Genomic DNA, 24,685 nt, shown 5'->3' with positions numbered 1-24,685 from the left:
CTCCTGTGAGAAGTGATCGTTCCCTCGGGACATCTTTTCTCCCTGTCCCTTGATGATGTCAGTGAGTGGCTGATTAGCTGCTGACACATGAAATTATGGGGGATCAGGAAGGTTAATGAAAGGCTTCTCTCTCCAGCCATGCCCATGCACTGTCTCCCTCTCTCCTCCTTGGCTTTGGGTGGTTTGGTGACCTCGGTGACAAAGTCAAGAGAGAAAATACACACTATCATAGCAGTGCAGCCTAATCAGTGGTTCTCTGTTAATATCTAATTATTTAATCAGGGGGAGATGAATTATTTGTGGCCCAGAGTTTCCCCCAACGAGGATTCCTCCACAGAAGTGCTGTTCAGTTGTCCCTGCAGTGTTGTCATTGATTAGCTCTGTCATGTTGGATCCATTTTTGCCCATGTGATTTGCACAGGAAATCCTGGTTTGTGCTTAAGGCAGAGGGTTTGTCATTCCCAGGAGGAACACGGGGCTGGGCTGGAATCATCAGGGACAAACTGACCTGTGCAGGTCCCTTGGGGTTTTCTGTGCCCTTGGTGGTGGTGCCTGGAGAGGGGTCATTGCCAGCCTGTGATCCCTGAAACTCCTCTGTGCTCTTCCCAGATATCCTGTGCCAGGAATATCTGGCATAGAAATGCTGATTTTACAGTGCCTCACCTGCACCTCTGTGCCCATAACTTGGATTTTCAGGGAGCACCCTTTGTCCTTCTCCTAGAATGTTGTGGGTCAGAAGGGACCCACAAGGATCATCAAATCCAACTCCTGGTCCTGACAGGACAACCCCAAAATCGCACACCAAGGGGATGCTGTCGGGTCAAACTGTGCTTTTTCCAATCTTCTTTCTTCTCCCCTGACCTCTGCCTGTGATTGCAGTCACTGGGAGCTGAGGGTATTTGTACCTATTAATTTAAATCATCCTCCTTTAAGGATTCAGCTTAGAAAAGATTTTCTGAGTTAGCACCAGCCTGACCTTAACATATGTCAGGCTTTCCATAGGGTGGGTGAAGATTATTTCCATACTAATTACTATTCCAAAAGTTTTTCCTTCTCAGTTGCACCCAGTTCCTGCAGCTCCTTCCTTTGTATCACACTCCAACCATTTTGTGATTTTTATCTTCCTGTGGGGGGTTAAAAATTGGTTGAAAATTTGTTTTACTGCAAGAATTGTCCTCAGTATAAATTAAAAAAAAATTATTTCAGAATATGAAATTGAGTTCTGAAGTTCAGTTTTGGCTGCCCCATCTCTGGAAGTGTTCATGGCCTGGTTGGATGGGGCTTGGAGCAATTTTGTTGGAAGATAAAATGAAACAGTTTTTTTTTGTCCTGGCAGTGAAACATCTGCTGGATGGCTCCTTGGAGACCTCCTTGTGTCCCTGGACCACACTGACCTCAGGGCACTCCCCTGTGGTGGGAAGTGAATCCTGAGTCAGGAATTGGAGCTGAGGGTCCCTTTTATCCCTCTGGAATAAGTGACACAAGGGTTACAGCAGCAATGTGGATGTTGGCTGGAGAAAGGGAATTATTTTACAGGCAAAGATGTGGGAATAATTCACCCAGGCTGCATAAAAAACGCCATTGTGCAATTGTGGGTGCTGAAGGGGTGGGTGACAAAGGGTGGCAGTGCCAGTGCCACAAACCTGGGGCTCTGGGTGTGACCCAGGGGAAGGCACAGGTATGTCCTGGCACCAAAGCAGCCCTGCAATGCCTTCTGTCCACCTTTGCTTGGGATTTTGTTGTCCCCCTGTTGCTGAGCAGCTCCAGAAGCATTTTGGCCGTGTTTGTGGGGGATTGAAAGGGGACAGATCCACAGCCCTGGGGAAGATGGATCTCTCTGCTCAGGAAAGGATGGGAAGTCAATCTCTTATTCCCAAACCCATGGCAAAGAGATTTTGGCTCAGCTGAAGGGCCAGGAGCCTCCACACCCATGCTGGAGTCAGCTTTTTCCAGGAGAGGCAGAAAATGCCTCCTTCACTTGGCCTACAGGCAGGACCTGGTGCCATGGAGAAGTGCTCCAGAGGTGCCACCTGGCAAGGGGGATTTTAAAAATTATTTGGCTGTGTGTTTTGGCTCAGGATTTGTTCCCCTGGCACCACAGCCATGTGTGGGAGCTTAATTATTTAGTGTAACAGTATGAACAATTAAAGTCCCAATAAAATAGGACCATACTTTTTTTTCCTTGTTCTCATTTAGGATACAGCCATAAAAGCAGATAATTTAATTTAATTTTTATTTTAAATTGATTTTATATCTTTATATATAAAGATATAAAAATATCTTTATATATATGTATCATTTTTTATTTCAAAGTAAAAAGCCCATGGAAAGTGCAACAGTGGAAGTTTTTAAAGTTGAGGTCTCAGAACCAACCCTTTCCCCATGTCCCATCTTGTCCAGTTGGCATGGAGACTTTGGAGCAGGATGTTCACAAACTTTCCATAGGTAAAGTGTGTTTCCTTGTGCTGTTTCAGTCACCCTGAAATAACACCCACAAATAACAAGTCCAAGTTGTCAATATCCTGGTTTTGTACCCTTCAGCTCCTGACTGGAGCAATGGGATAAGGCCCTTTCTAAATATTGAGATTTTTTTCACAGCATCCTGAATTAAGCACATGAGGTTATTTAGGCTTGAAGCTTCTGTGGAAGAGATAATTGTTCTTTTATTATTATAATAGTTCACAATAAACTCAGTTTGCACTTTTGCAATGGGGAGTGTGTTAGCTGGAGGAGTGTACAATAATTCTTTTGCAGAGTTATCAAATGGCATCATAGAAAAGCAAAATGCATCTCATTTTCTAGACTGGTTCTTTTGCATATCCACTTTGAATTGATAAATATTTATATTCCAATCTGGGATTCTGTTTGGAGCATGAGCCACAACAATGATCCAGTGACTATCACTTGAGCGAGCTGATTTTTGTGTGTGCAAAGTGTGCAAAGGTTTTTCTGCCTGATTTTACACAAGCAAACTTCCAAGTCTGGGTTAAAAACAAATATTAATGCATGCATTAATGGCATCTGAAGGGCAATTTCTGTGTGAAAATAGCAGAATGATGATGTTGAAAAAGTTACTGTATCACTCAGTACCCATGGAATCTGGCACACAGCTGAAATAATTGTGTTTAAACCTCTGCCATGCCCTGCACATTTTCATCAAAAATACTTCTGGATTGTTGAAGAAAAATTAATGAAACTTGATATTATATGAAAAGTTCTGCCTTTATGCACATGCTATGGATTTTAGCTGAAAAAAGTAGATTTAGATTGGATTTTAGGAAGGAATTCCTGGCTGGGAGGGCGGTGAGGCCCTGGCACAGGGTGCCCAGAGCAGCTGGGGCTGCCCCTGGAAGTGTCCCAGGCCAGGTTTGGAGCAGCCTGGGACAGTGGAAGCTGTCCCTGCCCATGGCAGGAGTGGAAAAATGAACTTTGAAGTCCCTCCCACCCAAACCATCCTGGAATTCCATGATTCTCCCAACCCTTTAACTTTCCCCCTCTCTGTGCCACGTTTGAAGGGCAGGGCAGAGCAGCCCCCTCCTGTTTCAGTGCCCACTTGCCATTCCCAGAATGGTGTTTGATTTAAAAAAAAAAAAAAAATTGGGAAAAAAAGGATATTTACACAGATTTTGTGCCCCAATTAGCAGTGCTAATTGGGGCACACAAGTGAATTGCACTCTGCCCTGTGGAGATTGTCAGGCAGTCAGGCAGAGCACTGAGTCACCGAGAGCGTGGCTCTAACCCTGAGCTGGGGCTTAATCAGGTGCAAAATCCGAGGAGGTCCCTCCAGGAAGGACACAGTCCTCTGCTGGGTATCAATGAGAGAAGCTGCTTCAGGCCTTTTGCTTCAGTTTAATTTTTTTTTTTCCTTCTCTCTTTTTTTTTTTTTTTTTTTTTTTTTAAAGGCCAGAGTTTAAAATAAGACTCTGGGTAGTTGGGAAGGAGAGTGCTGGTAATTCAGTACTTCAGATAGAAAGAGGGTTGGTTTAGGTTAGATATGAGAAAGTTTTTACAGTGAGGGTGGTGAAACACTGGCAAAAGTTTTCCAGAAAATTGGAAAATGTCACATCCCTGAAAGTGTCCGAGGCATTCCTGAAAGTGTCCAAGACAACCCTGGAAGTGTCCAAGCCAGGCTGGATGGGGCTCGGAGCAATCTGGAAGAAGGCTGGAAGGAAATCTTGAGTTAGTTTGGTTTTGGAGGTGCATTTTTGACCTGTCAGGGCTCACAAAAGGCCAGAGTTGTGAGAGGGAAGTGCAGGTGGTGCTGCCCATCCCTTTCCTGAGGGAAGAAATCTGCAAAGTCCCTGGGCCACTTGATTCTTCAGGGTTAAAATATTGATCCATATTTTGTGGTGTCATTGAAAGCCCAGGAGTCAATTTAGGTCCATCCTGCTGCTTGTGGAGAAAGAAAAACAGGTTTCTATAACAGCCAAACAATTATTCCTTAATTAAAATATGATTAAATCAGTGAAGCTTTCTCTACTTTTTCCACCACAGGGCAGGGGGATCTCCTTATGTAATGGAGGTTTTTACTCCATATAGGCAGATAAAGGAATGTTATCCAAAAATCCTGTCTCAAAAATCATATCTGGATCCTGTAGCACGAAGAACACCCAGACCTTCATCACTAAATCCAGCATGGGGAGCTCACTCCTCTTTCCCACCTCCAGGTAATGGGCAGCAGTGTCCACTTGGAAAGTCTTTTTTTGGGGGGGTTGGAATCCATTTTGATAAGATAGGGAGAAAATGGTCATTAAAAGGTAGATGGTTTTGCTGCTTGAGGGAAAAAGTGACCAGGCATTTTAAAAAGGAGAATGTGGAATCAGGGAATGGCTTGGGTCGGGAAAACCCTCCAAGACCTTCCAGTCCAACATTCCCCAGCACTGCCAAGGCCAGCACTGCCCCATGTCCCCAAGTGCCACATCCACAGGGCTTTGAAACCCCTCCAGGGATGGGGACTCCACCACTGCCCTGTGCAGCTGTGCCAGGGTTGGACAGACCTTTCCATGAAGGAATTTTCCCAAATATCCAACCCAAATCTCCCACTGAGGTAATTTTTTCCTTCTGTTGCTTATTTCAGTGAGTCACTGGTTCAGAATTGTCCATTCCTAGAGAGGGTTGCATTACAAGCCACAACACACATGAATGCACACAATGTGAGAAATAGTGCCATGTTTGCCATAAAATGGATGATTCCATATATATTACAGATTTTGGATATTTTTATCTCTATTTTTTTGGTATCATTGTGGCTTGCTGTAAGTCACCAAATCCACTAGATGGTGGTAAAGACCATCGACTTCATCCTCCTGCAGCCAGAAAATAAAATGAAGAAGTGAAAAAAAAGTTAGGAGCTCATAAAAAACCCCAAATCCAACCCCAAACCCGTATTTGCCTTTCTGTGGTGTACATTACCACCAAGAGCAAGCATGAGGAAGCAGTGAGGCTTCTGGGCATCATGTCATGAGGAGCTCCCCGAATGAAACGTTTTTGTCAGGATAAATATCGGGTCAGATGATTATGAATCATTGTGGCAAATTTTAATACAGATCAGAACCTAAATTAATCCTTCTCCAACTCATGGATCGTGGCTCTCCTTTGCCTGGGATACAAATGAATGGTAAACAATATTTTGGCAATATTTAGGTTAATCATGTAGAACTGATTACTCGAGAAGAATGCTATTATCATTTAGCCAATTTATACCCTGCTCTGTGACAAATGAAAATTAATGTTGCTGTTTTTAAGATATCAAATGGGTCATGATTTTAAGAAAAATGATTACCCCTAAAGATAACTGATAATGATGGCTAAAGGCAAGGAGATCTGAGCAAGTTAGCAACATCCATAATTCTCTAAGTAAATTCAGTGGAAAAGCAAATAGAGCTTAGTGTGAAGGGTGGCTAAACAGGCAGCACTTTAGGTGTTGTTTGTTGGGTCTTTCTGTTGTTGCTTTAAGTATAACATTCCCCATTAATTATTTGTTAGTCATTTCCCATTAAAACGGGCATGATGGATGGTTTTTCCCACATTTAGTAACCGAAAGCAGATTTCTGGAGTTGAGTGCTGCATGCTTTTGGTGCAGATGTGATAATTTATATTCCAGAACTGGTTATTCTTGTTGGGAAGGAGTTGTGGAGTGGATCTCTTCTGCCTCAGTGCTGTGCATTGATAAAGAAATGTTTTGTAGTGAGCACTAGAGGTGATGTGATGAAAATTGCTGCAGGCATTTGCAACAAGTGAGGGGGTGAGAAATCCAACCAGAACAGGCAGGGAATGAAGGAAAGGAAAAGAAAATGTTCCTCATTCTAGGAAGATGTGCTTTATATCACAGGACTTTATCGAAATTAGGCCATGCAAAGGATTGGTGAAAAGCTGGAATGAATTTATCCCAACTCTCTCATGGATAGAGCTGCTCCCTGTGTGAGGTGTGAGGCTGGAGCCACTCCAGAGCTCGGACTTGCTGCCTGCTGCTCTCCCCTGTGTGTGGCAAGTGTGGCTCTACTTTCCCCATAAAATAATTTAAAAAAAAACTAGCATTGCAACCCTACCAAAAAACATACACCAATAAAAACAAATATTTTAAAATAAACCAATGGTGACTCTGTTCTGATGGGTTTATATATAATAATCTATATATATAGATATATATAATAATGCATATTATTATATATAAATATATAAAAATATATATATAAATTATGGGATTAGTCCCATTAAATGGACTAATGAGAACTTTTTGAACTACTTTATTGCCCAACAGCCTTTGCACTGCTCACAGCACCTTTCCCTCACTTCACATTTATCTCCATCTATTTCTATCTATTTCTCTGGCATTTTTCAACCATTTTGCAGTGTCAGATCCTCAGCTGAGTAGAATCCAACCTCCTTCCTTGCTCCAAGGCTTGTCCCACCCCACCTGGGCACTGGTGGCTGCTGCTTTGGGGGTGCCCTGGCCCTCCTGGGCTCCCAGGGATGCCCTCCTCAGCCCCACATCTCCAGGGTTTGTTGTCCAAAGCAAGAATTGGGCTATGAAATCTGGCGTCACTTTTGCCTTGAAATCCCTTGACTCTTAGGGCTTTCTCCCCATGGCCATTTAGGGAATGAAACCATAACCAAATTTTCCTGACAACCATTGGGACCAACTGTTTCCTGCTTGACCTTTTGCAGAAGCAGAGGGAAACCCTGCCAGTCCAGTTCTCCCTCTGCAGCTTGCCCATCTTTGGGGGTGATTAAGGCATGCTCTGGAATCCTTGTGTGAGCCTCCTGATGGAGGCACAGCACAAAGGGATTTCCAAAAACTTTCCTGTGCTTGCTCCAAATCTCTTCTCTCGTTTTGAAAAATTACATTGCATGCTGTGGTTTTACCACATACTAATTGTCAGAACAGGACTTTATCGATTTTAACGACGTTTGGAAGAGTAGGCATGTAAAAGAAGGCTTTTTTGTGTGGTAATTATGGATTTTTTTAGGGTGGCAGACAAGCTCTCCACTGCTGACTTCCCTGCATTCCAGGACAGAGGGATTTGGGCTGTTTTTGGAGCCAGTTCTTTGCTTGTCCCCAGCTCTTTGGGTGACAGACAGGGCCCATTGCAGCCAGCACCAAGTGGATGGATCAGGATCCAAGGCAGAGCTGCCCTTTGTGACCTGGGGGTGATTTGGGGAGCCTTGGTAAAGCTGGGAATCTGCATTTCCCATGGCTTACAGCAGCATTTGCTCTCCCATTTCTTTTCCAGCTGGGTGCTGACCACAGAACTTGGGAAGGTCCAGGTTTTTAAAAGACTGGAAAAGGAGCACTCATGGTCAGAGCAGTTAAATCCCAGTTTCTTTGGAAGATTGGTCCCAGCAAGATTTCCTTTACGAGTTATTCAGGGATGGAGCAAGGGTTCATTTTGTGGGACAGTATTTTCCTTAGGTGTTAAAAAGAAGGCAAGAAAAGGCTCCAGGTAAACCCCAGAACCCCTTTCAGAGCCTAAAGGGGCTCCAGGAGAGCTGGAGAGGGACTGAGGACAAGGGATGGAGGGGCAGGACAAGGGGGGACAGCTTAAAGCTGCAGGAGGGTGGATTTAGGTCAGGTCAATTTGTGAATAAATTGTTGGCTGTGTGTGGTGAGACCTTGGCAAGGGTTCAAGGCAAGCTTGGAGCAGCCAGGTCTGGTGGAAGGTGGCCCTGCCCATGGTGAGGTGGGACCAGAAGGGCTTTTAGGTGCCTGCTGCTTCATCAATGCAGTGTCCTTTTTGAACACTCAACCCTGTCCATTGTTTCTGGGTCTTTTACTGAAGTTTTGTTCATGGCAATGAAAAAGGAAGATCTTGGTGGATGAGGAAAATGTTGGTCCCAATGGTTGTCAGGAAAATTTGGATATGGTTTCATTCCCTAAATGGCCATGGGGAGAAAGCCCTAAGAGTCAAGGGATTTCAAGGCAAAAGTGATGCCAGATTTCATAGCCCAATTCTTGCTTTGGAAAACAAACCCTGCAGATGTGGGGCTGAGGAGGGCATCCCTGGGAGCCCAGGAGGGCCAGGGCACCCCCAAAGCAACAGCCACCAGTGCCCAGGTGGGGTGGGACAAGCCTTGGAGCAAGGAAGGAGGTTGGATTTTGCTCAGCTGAGCCTCTGACACTGCAAAGTGGTTGAAAAATGCCAGAGAAATAGACAGAAATAGATGGAGATAAATGTGAAGTGAGGGAAAGGTGCTGTGAGCAGTGCAAAGGCTGTTGGGCAATAAAGTAGTTCAAAAAGTCCATTTAATGGGACTAATCCCATAATTTTATATATATTTATATATAAACCCATCAGAACAGAGTCACAATTGGTTCATTTTAAAATGTTATGTTGTTATTAGTGTATGTTTTTTGGTAGGGTTCAATGCTAGGTTTTTCCAGACTGTTTCTTTTTTAATCAAGAAAGAGTTTCCTGAAGTGTTTTCTCATCTCCTATATTGCATACTTTTTGCAGAAACAAGGTAACTCCTAGAAAGCATCATCTGATCTTCCCATCCTTTCAGTTCCTGGAGGAATGACTGAGGTTTTCCTCTTCCAGGAGATTTTTACAAGTTCCAGTCAATCTGCCAGACTTCGGTTGATGACAATTTCTAGATCGTGTCCTGCCTCTGAGTTGTTACTGGAAGTGCAAAGTGGCTCCCAAACCCACAGATTTTCAAAGAGAGTTTTGGAAAATGCACCCTGAGATTTCTTTCCTGAGCCAGTCTATGTTTGCAGAGTAACTCTGCTCCTAAATATGAAAATTGGAGCCTTGCTTGTATCACTTAACCAGTAAGTGAGATTTTAGTTAGCACTGAACCAGTTAAAAGAAAAACAAAGTATTTCTTTAACCAACTCTAGCTCCACTCAGGCCTAAATTATTATTTTTTCTTCAGAAACGGGCATTTTAATGTGTCACTTTTCAGTTCCAGCTCAATAAACAACCATTTATTTACAATTTTAAAGCAATCTCCAGCCTAGTCAGGTAAGAATTATTTCAAAAGAATAAAAACATTTTCATTTCCCATCACTGCCAAAAATGAAAAGAACATGAGTTATGAGTCTTGCTGTGTTGTCTTAAGTTGATTACTATGGAATGATTAAAAAACTAGCTGTGCTGTCACAGCAGAGGAGTGCATTATAAGTGTAATAACAGTTTAGGGATACAATCCATCAATGCCGTACTTGGGAGAAGGAAAAAAAAAAAAAAAAAGTTGATCTATTTCTTTGGTCATCATTTTCAGCATATTAGATGACAAATAATTGTACGTTCATCAATAACAATAGATTAAAGTTGAAATGATTTATTGCCATTACGCCGTGGGATGATGGAGCGCCGGGTCACTCGAGCAGGGATGGGGGCTGTATTTAATTTTCACGGGTCTCTTGGCAGAAATAATAGACACACGGGGGGGAAACCACCTGAAACAAGGTAGATCAAAGTTGGTGACAAGTGATTTGTGGCTTTGTGCTGCGGGAGTGGTGGGCTGGACGTGGCAGTGGCTTGGATTCGATGATCCTGAAGGTTTTTTCCAGCCTGAGCGGTTCCGTGATCCCAAACCGGGCGGTCTCTCACATCCTCGCCCAGCTGAGCAGCCTCCCAGGAAAATCCTCAATGCCAGTCCTGGGGTCAGGCCTCGGGAGAAAATGATTTTGAAACTTCTTTTTGATGTGAAAATTCTTCTATGAAGCCTTTTTATTTACTCTTAAAATAACAGAGGAGGGAACACAGCCCTGTTTGTCAGTTATCCCACCATCTTAAAAAAAGAAAACAGGGAACACTTATTTGGAGAGGAACAATCCCAAGTTTTAAGCTCAAACTTAGTTATTTTCCTGAAGATTTTCTCTGAACAAACTTTGTGTACAAATCTGACAACAACGTCAGATATTTTGGTTTGTCAACTCCTGCCCTTCCCCACGTTTGTTTTTCTGGAGTTGCTGGCTCAGAAGTGGGAGAACATCTCTGTTGCCTTTTACCGAAGAGCTCCCAGTTTCCAGCACTCCAAGAAAATCTGTGGAGTGTAATTCATTCGTGGATACCCCTCAGCAGCAGTTTTTACAAGGAAATAGTGAGATGTCAGTTGAGCAAAATGTTTGGAGGTCTTAGTGATGCAATTTTCATGAAACGGGAGATAAATTTGAAGAAGCTAGAAGAAGATAGGTTTGCCTAAAAGAAGATAGGTTTGAAGTCAGCCTAAACTGAAAATGATTTCTGCTCTTGTAGTGATTTTAGCAGGAGGAAGATTTTGTTGGTAAGGTCAGAATTAAAGATGTTTGGGAATTTTCTCTGCATTTGTATTATGGAAAACACCATCAAACATAATGGTAAGAGAAGGGAGCAACAAGACTCAAGATTCTCTCTTCCTGATAAGCCAATAATGAAAAAAAACCCAATCCTGTTTAGATAACATTTATAAATATGGAATTCCAAAATGATAATTTTCTTAATGAAATGAGAGAGGACAGAGACACCATGTCTTGGTGATACTGAAAAGTTGTCCCAGCTGGGAAGAACTCAGGAGTTTTCTGTGTATCCTATGCTGCCTAAAACTTAGAACAGGTATTAAAAGTACCGCCTAAATTAAAGCGAATTATAAATTCCTTAATTAGAAAGTCTCTAGAAGGCTCCAGGATATATTTTTTTCAGGATATTTGTAATTTTGCCTTAATGCTATTGATATTTTTGTGCATGACAGCTGTGAATTCAGCACTGGACGGCTCTAAAACTGTTTTGTATTAACAATAATGGTAATAGTTATTTAATGGGCTAAGACATTTTCCTTAACTTAGGAAATTCCATTGACTGCCTAAATAATCTCCTTCGTGGTGTTTGTGATTTTTAAAATGACTCCAATACATGACAATGTCTGGGTGACCTGGGATAGGAGGAGTAACCACTTTATTTTGGAGTAGCCATTGAATCCACATGATTTTCCCATCTAGAAGTCCTTGGACATGAACGTCCACTCTGTGTCTCTGGGAGGCACAGGCAGAACCTGCACACTTTAATACGATTAGAAGTTAGAAGGAGTTGTTTGGGGTCTTTAAACTACAGAACTCTCTGGATTCCCACTCCTTGGGGAAGCCATACCTGCCAAGGAGTTGCCAAGAGTAAGTGACACGAGCAGAAAACCAGTCTTAATATTCTGTCCAGTCAAATCTTAGCATTTCACACTCAATTCGCCTTCCTCAGTAATCTCAATAATTTCCCACCTTGCTCATGATGAATGTCTTGCCAGTTCCTACTCAGTCCTTCCACTTTGCACAACCTAATTAAAGAAAACATTCCATGATTGCCTATTTTTCCTCATGCATGACAACCTATTATTTTTTCTACCACCTGATTAGGGCTTTATTATCCCTGGATTTAGATTGATTTGCTGGGCACTTTAATAAAACACTGCTTAGTTTGATTTAAAGGGCTACAGGTTTCAGTCACTCAGAGAATTACTCCTGTAAGTAACTCACATTCCAAGTAGTGTGGAGTGTCCATGAAAGGGGATTTGAGCCTAAAAAAATGAGGATCACAGGTGGTTTTCCAGTTGTATGTGTTGTTAATATTCTTGTTGTAAGCAGTCAGGAGAGGACGCTTTGCAATATAATTTGTCAAGGGTGATAAATCTGTTTCATCATTTCTGTCAAGAACGGATCCCGTGTATTAAAACTACCATAAATATTTTCTCCAGATAAACCAAAAGTTTCATATGATTAAATAATAATACGTTTATGATGACAAATTGCATTTACTGTGTGTTATCTGAAATGCAAGACAAAATTAGGTAGTTAAAGTTCAAATGGATGGAGATCATTTTTGATTTAAAATCAAAGGAATTTTATTAAGCAAATGAGATTTTCATCATTATTTTGTTATATCTACCAGTCTCTTCTTTCAGAAATATTGCTTATGAGCTTAGATAATGATTTAAAAGAAAAAACCCACCACAAGTGAGCTTATTTTACAGCAAAATGTAGCCGAGTGATAAAGTTCAGGAGTAGTTAAATCCGTGGTTATTCCTGTCACTTTGCTGTCCCCTGTCCCCCCTGCAGTGATGCTTTGGGGTCACTCTTGTCACACCTTATTTGATTATTTTTTGTAAGCTGGGCTTTTTTTCCAGAGCATTTTCTGATGGCTGAAGGTGCAGCTCTGTTTCCTGAGCCCCCTTTCCCAGATGCAAATGAGGAGAAACTTGGGAAGCACAGCAGAGTTTTTCCCTCCAGTTGTTCAGTGCAACAAAACAGATTTTTGGATTTTCTCTTAGTTTTGTAAATGTGGTTGCTTCAGCTTTTTCTGCCTTGTTTTTTTTCTTTTTTTTTTCTGGAAGTTTTCTTTGAATAGAATGAAAATTTCCTGGTTAAAATGTCTGTAGGGTAGCTGGCACCAAATCATCAGGTTTTAGGGTTTGCTTCAACTTGCAGGGGATGTGCAGTGCAGGACACTTTGGATTAGGAGCCTGGTCCACTCGGTGGCCCCAGCTGGAGCAGTGTCCCACTCTGGCACCCTAGAATAAGGACTTGGAACTGCTGGAATTAATCCACTGGAGGCCATGGAGAAGCTCTGAGAGCTGGAATTCTGCTCTGGAGCCAGGCTGGGAGAGCTGGGGGTGCTCACCTGGAGAAGGGAAGGCTCCAGGCTGAGCTCAGAGCCCTGGGAATGTTCCCCTGGAGAAGGGAAGGCTCCAGGCAGAGCTCAGAGCCCTGGGAATGTTCCCCTGGAGAAGGGAAGGCTCCAGGCAGAGCTCAGAGCCCTGGGAATGTTCCCCTGGAGAAGGGAAGGCTCCAGGCAGAGCTCAGAGCCCTGGGAATGTTCCCCTGGAGAAGGGAAGGCTCCAGGCAGAGCTCAGAGCCCCTTGCAGGGCCTGAAGGGGCTCCAGGAGAGCTGGAGAGGGACTGGGGACAAGGGATGGAGGGACAGGAGCCAGGGAATGGCTCCCACTGCCAGAGGGCAGGGATGGATGGGATACTGGGAATTCCTGGCTGGGCTGGAATTCCCAGAGCAGCTGTGGCTGCCCCTGGATCCCTGGAAGTGTCCAAGGCCAGGCTGGACAGGGCTTGGAGCAGCCTGGGATGGTGGAAGGTGTCCCTGCCCGTGGTGGAATGGGATGAGCTTCAAGGTCTCTTCCATCCCAACCCACACTCTGGTTCCAGGTGTGATTAATTTAGGCCTGGCTTTACATCTTGCTCCATGGGAATTTTGCTGTTTGACATGTAAAGTATTTTTAGCATGACATTAGTGATTATACATTTATTTTGTAATTTTTTTGCTGCCAAGCTGGTCCCACATGGGTGTGTCTGTGAAGCTGTGCCAGGCTGGGGCTCACCCTGGGCTGCAGAGCTCCTTTGTCCCAAGCTCAGATGTGCTGCTCCAGCTGTGCTGCCACACCTGGACACTCCTTGAGCTGTGGAAAATGTTGGTTCCACTGCAGCATTTAGGAACTTGCTCAAAGGGAATAATGTGAAAACCTCACATTGCTGTGAAATTGCTCCTGGTGTGGGGTTGGTCCAGCAATGGAACCTCCATTTCTTACTGGAAAATGGGACAAAAGAAGCTTTAATCCCTTTTTCCATGAGACATAAAATCCTGGAGGAGCCAGGTGTGTGTGGATGTACCTTACCCTCCTGCTCATCCCAGTAAATCACTCCATAGAATTAGTCATATGCTTACATTTAATCACTTTTGCAGCTGGAGAATTGAAAGAGCTTCCTTGAAGGACAAATAATTTTTTTTCTTGTGGCCAAGTAATTTCCCTGGATTTTGAGTTCTTTAAGGAGTGGAGGAGAAGGGGGTTGCAGAGACAATTACAATGAAAATAAACAAAAGGATCACATAAAAGCCAAGTTGGAGTGCTGAAAAGACTTAATAGCTATAAACTGGTGGCCATTAGCTCCTAATTACTCTCAAATAATTACTGAATAGAATAGTAAATGTTATTAGCTTACTTTAATATTCAACATAAAACATTGCTTCCAACAATAATTTACTGCTTCTTCAGCTTTAATGTAAACACATGTAAAACCAGGCTGCTTCATAAACATTTGTAATAAATGAAATTATTCTGAGGGTTCTGTGGAGGAGACCTGTACACTTTAGGCCAATGGAATTATTAAGGTGATGAAAAAGACCTCCAAGTTCATATTGGAATTAAAATACTCATCCATTTGGTGGAGAAGCAGATTTAGGCATTAAAACACAAATCAAAATCCCCACACCAAGAGGAAAAATAGGAGTTGGATGTGTAACTGTGGTTCTGATTTCCCGATATAGAGGCCTAATTTATATTCTAATAATATTAGAATTATCTTCATTATTCATTCATTGTATTAATACTTGTATTCATCATCATCTTTGGAGAGTTTTTACATATCTCTGCCCTCTGCAACTGACTTGAGACCCCATTTTTTTCCTGAAGGAAAAGATTTTGTGCCTTGATGTATCAAGAACAAAAGCCTGCCATAGTTCAGGGGGTAATATCCAGAAAAATTTGTGAAGTCCCCGAGGGAAGGTTCTGTTTATAAGAGCTGTTAGTTGTGAATTTACATCTTATTCCTTTGCCAGGGGTGACTTGCTGTAGATTAAAAGATATTTGATAAATAATGATGGACTAAACTTTGAGAGGTTGGCCCCAAATTAGGGCAGGGCAAGAGGGACCTGTCAGGCATCTTCACCTGGTGCTGCAGGTGTGTGTGAACCTGTGCATGGTCATTCCTACACCTCCAAATCCCAAATTCCAGCTGACATCCCTGCTGGAGGGTGGAAAAGGGCAGAGAGAGAAGGAGGGCTCTGAGCTCGATGCCAGCTCTCCCAAAAGTGTCCCTTTCCATGTCTCACCTGCTTTCATCTGCTTTTCTGGGGTTTGGGCTGGGAGTGGGAATGGGGAACTTACTCCTTTTCTGTTTGCGATAGTGGAGCCTTCTTGATGTGAACAATTAACAGCTTTTTAATTGTGTTTGAGCTTTTTCTCAACAATTAGGTCCAAGAAGGTGTTGCAGTTCAGCTTACTCTGTGTTTTGTCTCAGTGGAATTATTTTACAATGGAATTAGTTTACAATGATATATGTACTTAAGGACCTTGCCGTGTCATGAAGGTTGTCTATTTATTTTTTCTTTATAAAATTTAAGAAGGAAAAAACCCTAAAACTGACTCCCATGCCATCGTAATTTTTTATCTCTCTGTACGAAATCTTTGAAAATAATCTCTTTAATCAGATTATGGATTCAGATATTGGTGAGCTATTTGCTTTACAGTGGGCATCTCTTACTAATGTCCTGCTCAGTATTATGCTGTTTCTGTGGACTCAGTACATAAAACCTTGTTAATTGTTCGGAAATTGCTGAGGTGCCTCAGTCAGCACAGCTGTGGCACCCACATGTAATCCAGAAAATCAACTGAATCTCACATTTCTTTCCATCATTTATTTATTTTTTTCCTGTAATTCCAGCTAGCTCAGGGAAGTGTGTGGTGACCAGGAGTCAGGCAGGGCACGAGGGCAGTCATGATGGGATCAGGATCTGCCGTTCCCTCAGAGCCCAAGTCATTCCTATTCCTTTGAACATCCTGAGAATTATCACGGGATACAGTTTTTTTACAACTATTGCTTGTCATTGGGAAAGCTCCAAAACCCACCCCTCTGTTTGAAAAGGTTCTTGTGGCAGCCAAATTCTGACCTCTGAGGTTGTTTTAAAAGAGGGCAGATCGAAAAATCTACATTTAAATTTCATATATTGTATATTCCTAACCCAGTCGTTCCTTCAGCACTGGGTAAATACAACATTTCAGTGCTGCACCATTTTTAAACTTCATCGTTGAAGATAATCACCCTGAAACATAATAACAACATCATCCAAGTACAAGAAAATATGTTTGAAATGTTGGTGTTTTTTTTTTTTTTTATTGTACCATAAGATAGCGCTTCCAAAATCCCAAACTGAATTGCTTTTCAGCAGATAAGCATCAAAAACTACATTTCCTGCTTTCAGGGAAGGTGCAATAAGGTGCTCTATCAGTGTAATAGTTCCCAATGATATGCTCTAGTAGTATTTTGATGAATTACATGATTATAGCTAAAATGAACACTTTCATCATGCCTGAATTAATAATGGTGGTATGATTTGGCAAGTACTCCTGCGGTGTTCTTTAACTCATCACTTCAGAAGACAGAGTTTCCGAGCCCATCCTTTGTCTTGGGGAAACACAGGGATCCTTCACTGCTAAAAACACAGGGAGCAGGAGGAAAGCGACAGCTTTAAAAGGGAAAAGGAAACTGATGCTCACTTACCTTGCCAAGCTCATCCTAACTCAATCACTTCATTTCTCACTGCCTTATTCTGGTGTCTGAGGCACCTTTGACTATGTCAGAACGGAAAAAATCAGTATTTTTTTTGCTGAGAGAACAGGCTTGTGAATTTTGTGGCAAATGTTTGTTGTAGGAAGGCGGGGGGGTGTTGGATTCTTCTTCCAGGCAGTGACAGGAAAAGAGGGTTTGTACCTCAAGCTGCACAAGGGGAGGTTCAGCTTGGACATCAGGAAGAATTTCTTCACTGGAAGTGTTGTTAAACACAAGAATGTGCTGCCCAGGGAGGTTTGGAAGTCCCCACCTCTGGAGGTGCCCAAGGAATGACTGGGTGTGGCACTCAGAGCTCTGGGCTGGGGACAAGGTGGGGATGGGGCACAGCTGGGACTCCATGGGCTTGGAGGGTTTTTCCAACCCAAATGACTCTATGGATCTATAAAATGCTGTGTTCCCAAATGACTTTAAAGCCTTATAAAACCATTATTTTCTCTCCAGTCGCTGGCTTTACTGTAGAATTTGGGTGATCCTTTCTGTGTGTTCCATGTCAGACAACATTTGGTTGTACCCTCACCAGTCCTTGAGTGAAGCCATGGGTTGGTGTGACCATTCCAGGGCTCCTTAGGGCGTCCAAAACTTCCCAGGCTGAGGATTCCATAATTTTGTGCAGATGTGCACAGCATTGAGAAAAACCTGCCCTGCTGCTGCTGCTCCGATATCATTTGTCTGGCAATAAATGAAGGCTCTCAATCTTTACAGCTGTCATCTAGTCCCTTTAATGAACATTAATTTCACCAGAAATAATAATAACCAACCTGCTGCAGAGAAGGAATGTAAACTTTTGCAGGCTATTGTTAAAAATGCTGATGCACAATGCAACACAAACATCTGGAGCAGATGTGTCTGTCATTTCTGTGTTCACTGGCCTTGGCTGGGACCTGAGATGTTACAGCCTCGTGCTGGGACTGGCTGGGGCAAGGTCTTCCTTCTTTTCCTGAGTGCTTTCTGTCCCTGGAATTTTTCCTCTTGGTTAATTATTATCCTCTTTCTTTGTATCAAGTAATAATTTCATGCCGTGAAATATCTCAGGGTTGCTGATGCAGAAAGTCAAGGGAACATGAGCAGTGTTTGTGAACCTGAGCTGTAGGAAAATGACATTACAGGGCTCAAGACATGATAGAACCATGGAATGGTTTGGGTTGGAAGGGAATTTTAAGCCCATCCAGTGCCACCACTGCCATGGGCAGGGACATTTTCACTATCCCAGGGTGCTCCAAGCCCCATCCAGCCTGGCCTTGGACACTTCCAGGGATCCAGGGGCAGCCACAGCTTCTCTGGGAAAACCATTCCAGCTCCTCCCCAGTCTCACAGGGAAGAATTCCTTCCCAGTATCCAAGCAGGTCACCTCAAATGAGAGCAGAGGGAGATGAACTCAAGAGAACTTTTTCTATCTTTCCTCCAGAGCAGTCAAAAATCTCAGTACAAGATTCTTCTCCTGGGCCAGGTAGGTGGGTAAATATCATGCAAACTGCACAGTCACATTTGTGTCCACCCAAACTAAATGACTGAACTTTTTTTTAAGGTTTTGGTGAGCAATATTTTTTTGGCACTCTTAACAGTGTAAAATCTGTTAATAGCCTGCGTGTAGAGACACAGCCCCTGTTTAGCTGCTGTTATAAGGAAACAAATTGTAATTCTTAATTGAATTCTCCTATGGAACTATCAGCAATATAAATTACAATGTCATTGGAATAAGAGGGGGGAGAGCCCTTTTTACAAGCCTCAAGATGATAATTTATAAATAAAGTAAAACCAAGAAGCCTTAACAAAAAATCCCTACGGAATCTGACATTAATAGCCTTTACTTTTAATCTGATACAATAAATCTTGCAGCCACGTAACCAGAACAGAAATAACAGAAACCAGGCCAAGCTGGAGGAGATTTGGGGGAGTTGAAGAGAAACATTCTCTTTCTTTAATTAAAAATATATGGTGATTTTCTGGTATTCCAGAATAAAAATGTTGTTGCTGCCAATTGCTTTGCTCCAAAGAGAGGATTTTTGGTTGGATTATTTGCCTAAAATGTTCCAGATCCACATGTGCTTGGGAATTTTCAATATTCATTTTTGTAGAGTTTGTGTTCTGGCCCCACTGCTGTAATTGCATGAGGATCTCAAATTTTTTTTTTGTGAGCTGCAGTGGTTTAAAAGGAAATATGAACATTCAATATTAATTACTTTCATAATATTACTAATTTTTGAGAGTTTTTTTTTTTTTTTTTTAACGTTGCAAGGATACTTCAGGAATTTGTCCAGAGAGAGGATACAGTAAATGGCGACCAAGAGGAGGGTGCAAAGTGTGGTGCCCTGTGACATTTCTCCCAAAGAATCAAGGAATGGATTAATTTATCCATTCCATGTGCAACACATTGATGATGGCAACTAGAGAGTTCAACGGCCTCTGGGTATTGCCAGCACTCTACATTCAAAGATATTTATTTAGAAATGAGAAAAATAATGGGAAAATATTGGGATTGTGACAAAAAAATCAGCACATATTTGCCTTTTTATTTGTCTACTTGGAGGATGTCACTAAGAGTATTGAGACTGGGACTGATTTGCTCCACAGAGATCAGGGCCTGGATTTCACTTTTATTTTTTCAGAGACCAGTAGCATTTTTTTCCAGTCTTGTAGGTTTTTTTAAAGTCTTAACTTTATTAAAGAGAAATTCTACCTTCTTTTTAGGGTTTCTCTTTATTTTAAATGGTATGAAAGAGCACAGAGTAGGTACAGAATTCCAGTGTAAATGGTATGAAAAAGCACAGAGTAGGTACAGATTTCCAGTCTTTCCAAGTTTGCCAAGGCTTTTTGTGGATAATTTTAAATAACAGCAACAGAAAAGTGGCACAGTCTCAAGCCTGCTCCTAAAGCAGAGCAAACAGAGAAACCCACAAAATAAACGGCTGCCTTGACTTGTGCATTCTGGAATGTAAAAACATCTGACCAAAATCGCACTAACTGAAGAATAAGTGTTATAAAAAAGAGGAATTGCCAATTTTTCCAGCAGTGCCAGGAGCAAGCATCACCTTCTTGTCATGCTCTGGGCTGTGACTGCCCATGGATCTTAAAAATCATCCCAGCCCTTAAACCATGGGCACTGAGCACGACCCATCCTAAACACTCTGATTTTTGGCTCGGGCAGATGCAGCTCATCCCAAATATTTCTCTGGATCACCTTGTTTCAAATCTGGACATTTCCCATGTGCTGCATCTGATGGTGATTTTTCGTTTTGTTTTAAAAGCAATACAAGCAATAATCTGAAGCTCACTTATGAGGCCTGCATAAAATGCTGTCTAACAACCAAGTACAGTAAATTAAACATGATACTCATAACATAAATACAATTATATTTATCAGCCTTTTATAACCACACAAAGCATTTACCAGTAAGAGTTATTTTGGAGTAGATAATTCCCAATTAACTTTTACTACTTTATTTTTGCTAATTTAGTTAGAGTTAATTTTTGCTAATAAAATAATAATAATAAAAAAAAGCTGTATCAAATGGCATCTCTAACTATTACACTGGAGATGAGATATAATTAAAATGTTATGTATACGGAATTGCAGCTGATGGGAACCTCAGCTTAAACTCTTATTTTTGTCTTTATTTGATTATTGCCTGCTCTGCACAGAGAAGATGATTGAATTGCAAGATGGCTGGGTGCCCACAGTGCCAGGATTTGGAGAGGGAAAGGAAAAGCTTGGAAGGAAAATTACCTGGAAATTTAAACAGGTCAAGGTATTACCTTAAACGTGCTGAAGAGTCCTATGAAAACCCTTCTCCAATCATGAAAATTTATTTTCTGTAATCCTGGCCATGCCTGTGGGTTTGGGAGTCTTGGAATTCCACAGCTCCATGGTGGGAATGGCAGTGGTCAGTGAAAATATACCAAACTACCCTCACCCACATCCAGTGCCCACAAAGGGTTCTGGGCGGATGGATAAACCAAATTTGAGGAGGAGGTTGACGACCATCAGCCATAAATAAAATAATAAAAATTAAGATACGCAATAAACCACCCCCAAATGAGAATATCCTGGGCACCAATCTCATTTCCTGGCAGCCTTTTGGTGACTCTCAGAAACAGCTCCTGGTGGCAAAGGGATGGTGCCAACTCAACCTGATGGTGCCTCAGAAATTAGAAAATTAGAGCCCCCTAATTTCCTGATGTGCCAACCCTACACCTGTGTAGGTGCCTTTCTGCTCTGTGGGGTTGATGGAACTCATGTGCGAATTATTCACCTGTTAATGAATTTTTTCACCTGTTAATAACCCTTGTGATTCCACTGCCCAGTTTGTCCCCAGACTGAGCATCCCCCAAAGCTTGGGATGTTGGCTCCACACCAGGGAATGTCCTCGTGTCTCAGCCCAGCTCAGAGAAGGCTCTGTCTAAAATTGACACCAAAACTCAAAGTCCAGTGAGCTACATCACTTGGGTGGGGTGTCCTTTGCAGTTTTTCATGCCCTTTCCAGTTCCTGGTCTTCCCCAGGATAGTGGTGAGGGACAGAGTCTCTCTTGGCATAAGGAATACTCAGGGAATCCATTGCCACTGTAATTTTGTTCTTTTTAAATAAATCCTTCAAGGTGAAAAAGGGGACAAGTCTGTGAAGCCTTCCTACCTACGTTTTGCTTTTCTGGTTTTCATTTTGTCTGGAAACATAAGGCTTAAAAGGAGCTGGAACTGAGGCTGTTGGATTTCTCCATCGGATAAATCTCTGCTGGAGACACCCTCTGTGCTCATTTCCCTGCCCCTAAACCAGGAATTGTCCCAGTGTCTCCCAAAGAATCCCCCCCAGCAGGGTTAAACGTGCTGTGGCCACTGCTGTGGCTGCACAAACTCCAGCTGAGGACTGGGCTCAGCTCTGGGGGGTCTCCACACCCTGGAATGTTGGGAAAATGTGATTTCCACAGGGAGAGAGCGCTGGGGACAAACGGGGTGTCCTTAAACCCAACCTCTCTTGATTTCATCTGTCACCGCTAATTAAAACACAGAAGCAAGGTTGCTAATTGTGTTGAGGACAATGTGGTTGGGAAATAAAGGAAATGTGAGCTCAGAGGCAGGAATTAATGTATTCCAGGCGGGAAGGGGGGCTTGGCTGGCGGGAAATATCAGCTCCTCATGAGGACGAGGACAGTCACAGCCCCACCGTTCATTACTTTGGATGTGTCACATTTGCCAGCCTGACAAGATGTATTACGGACGAGGAGTTTTGCAGATGGAGAGAAATATCCATGGAAGTTGTTTATTTGATTTTGTTTTTCAATATTTTTATTAGTTTTTTTTTTTTTTCTTTTCTGCACTACCCTGTCCAACCTTGGGATAATGGAATTATTTTATGCCTTTTGCACTATCATCAGGCTTTGGATGGCTGCACAAAGGCCACTGGCAACAGAATAAGATGGCTGTAAAAAAATGCAAAAAATTGGGATAGGAGAAAAAAAAAAAAAAAAGGTACATCCAATAACTTGCCCTTAAATTTAAAAGGAACTAAATGAGGAACTTCTGGACAATTTATCTTGCTGTTTACAGATAACAAGTCACTTTGTTTTTATGTGCTCAGTCTAGTATTCCATAATTTATTTGAAAGAAGATGAGAAATAATGTAGATAAATGATGAAGTGTCAGGGTCTGACGCTCTTAAATGAAGCTATTATGGTCAAAGAGAAAACGTAAAACCTGCGGCTCATTATGAGAGCGTTCTACTTGTCAGTTAAGTGAAAAGGCCTGGAATGATTTCCAGTTTATTTGTCATTGCAGTTATTAAAGCTGTCTTTTTGGTGCCATGAAAATGAATTGAAGACTTTATTCGAAGTAAATTTGTACTAAAGCTTTCAGATGTATCTTATGTGAGTTCAGTGAGGCAAGAAAACAGCTTAAAAGCTGAAATATTACAAGAAGGCAACTACTGAAGTCCTGAAACACACAAGAATATAAAGTCTGAGGAAGTTACACAAATAAATGAAGTATCTCGTCTCTTGGGAAATAAAGCTTAGTTTGACTATATTGTACACTTAGACAAAGAAATCAGCCCTTGTTAGTGGCAGCAAAATATTGTCTTTCACAGCCTTGTGCCTGGTGCTTACTTTTATATCAAGCTATTAATTTTTGGGACCAGATTGGCAGAGAAGTGGGGATTCTCTGGTCCAGAGCACCTTTAGAAATGCAGTGTCTGAGCCAAAGAGGAGATGTGGCATCCATGGCAGGACTGGGTTTTTTATGGCCATCCTTTATGGTGAGGCTTTATGATCTCAGGGGTCTTTCCAAGCCCTGATGATGCTCTGGTCCCATCGTGGTTCATGAGCAGGCCAAATAATGGGAGATAGCGGGGTTGGGGAGACCCACCCAGGGGGTGCCTGTCCCCTAATTGAACAACCAAAGCATCACATCTGACTGCATGGGTTGGGAGGTACCACTGGCATTTTTATTCCTCTGGAAAAAGCCGTAAAATACTTGAACCTTGTGCAGCTGGAGGGTCACAGTGAAAAGTTAGCCTGGAATCCAGGCAGCCCTGCCACTGATGTGGTCACTGACACTCCTTTTATTGCCATCCCCTCTCAAGATCGTTCCTGCTGAACTGTAAGTCCCCAATTTATGTGGAGACGACTGATAGGTTTATTTTATTTTGTTCTGTTCTTCTGGATTTCCTTTCCAGCAGTCATGTTCCCCCCCTACCACTTCGTATTTGCCAAGACAAATTGGTGCAGTTCTACTGGGCTTGGACTGTCCAAAAGGAAATTAAGAGTCCTTTTTTATTTGAAATTGAAAGCTGTAGGAGCACTAAACTGAATGCTTAACTCCAAGCTCCAGCAGTCTTAAAGCACTATAGTTGACACTTTATTGCAGATATTACAAATGTTATGACATGTCTTCAGGGTCAAGTTAAAAACAAAAAGGGTTCCACATTCTCATCAGAAGTAATCTGTCAGTTTTGTCATCAGATATTATAGCAGCCCTCAGTAGCAGTGTCACAGTCAAGGGTTTATCAGGCTCGGTGGTAGATGTGTACATACTCTGATTTCCAGGGGTTTATATCTGCAATAAAAATTCCCTCCAGGCTAAAACTTGGCATTCATAGCCCAAAGGGATTTTTTTAATTAAAAAAAAAAAGTATCAGTGAAGGTTTTTCTTGAACGATAAGAGCGCACAAAACCTAAATCTATTCTGCATTTTAAAAATACTTTAAATCTTTTAAACTGGCAGACTTCAAATATTTAAGCAGCCAACTCTCTTTACATAAGAGACCATTAAAAAGGACATCCCAGGAAGGGGATAGGTGGCGGAGCAGACAAGTGCTTTGTGCTCATCACGAGTTTAAGTGTTGAGCATTTGATGAGATGTATAATTAGCCACACATTTCTAAAGCTCTTGGTGTCTCTCTCCATTGAAACTGTGCATGAGGGAATTAGGATGTCTGAGGCACAAATATAAATCACTTTTTCCTCGCCACCCCCTGACACGGTCCTGCAGGACGGGGCTGATACGGCGTAAGCTGCTCGGATCAAGGCAGCCCCTCTGACACCCAGAGCTGCTCCCTGGAGAACCACAGGGCTTTGTTTCCTGCAGCTTTCCTCCTGTTTCCTTCATGAAGGCAACCAAAATATTCCAGGCTTGGCAGGGATGTTTAGAGGGAAAAGAACACAAACAGAAATGCCCATGCAAATTTTGTGGGAGACCATGGACCTGGAATGTTCGGTTATTGCTCAGTGATGTCGTGGGGTTTCTCTTTGAAAAGTTAAGAGCAACCTGTTTGATATGGAGATATTTGTGCTAAAACATGATGAAACATCATCTCTTATCCCTTTAAAAAGTCCAGCTTTGCTCAGGGAGTGGTGAAGCCCTGGCACAGGTTCCCT

This window comes from Vidua macroura, chromosome 7, assembly GCF_024509145.1.
Source record: "Vidua macroura isolate BioBank_ID:100142 chromosome 7, ASM2450914v1, whole genome shotgun sequence".
Classification (NCBI taxonomy): domain Eukaryota; kingdom Metazoa; phylum Chordata; class Aves; order Passeriformes; family Viduidae; genus Vidua; species Vidua macroura.
This window is presented reverse-complemented; position numbering follows the sequence as displayed.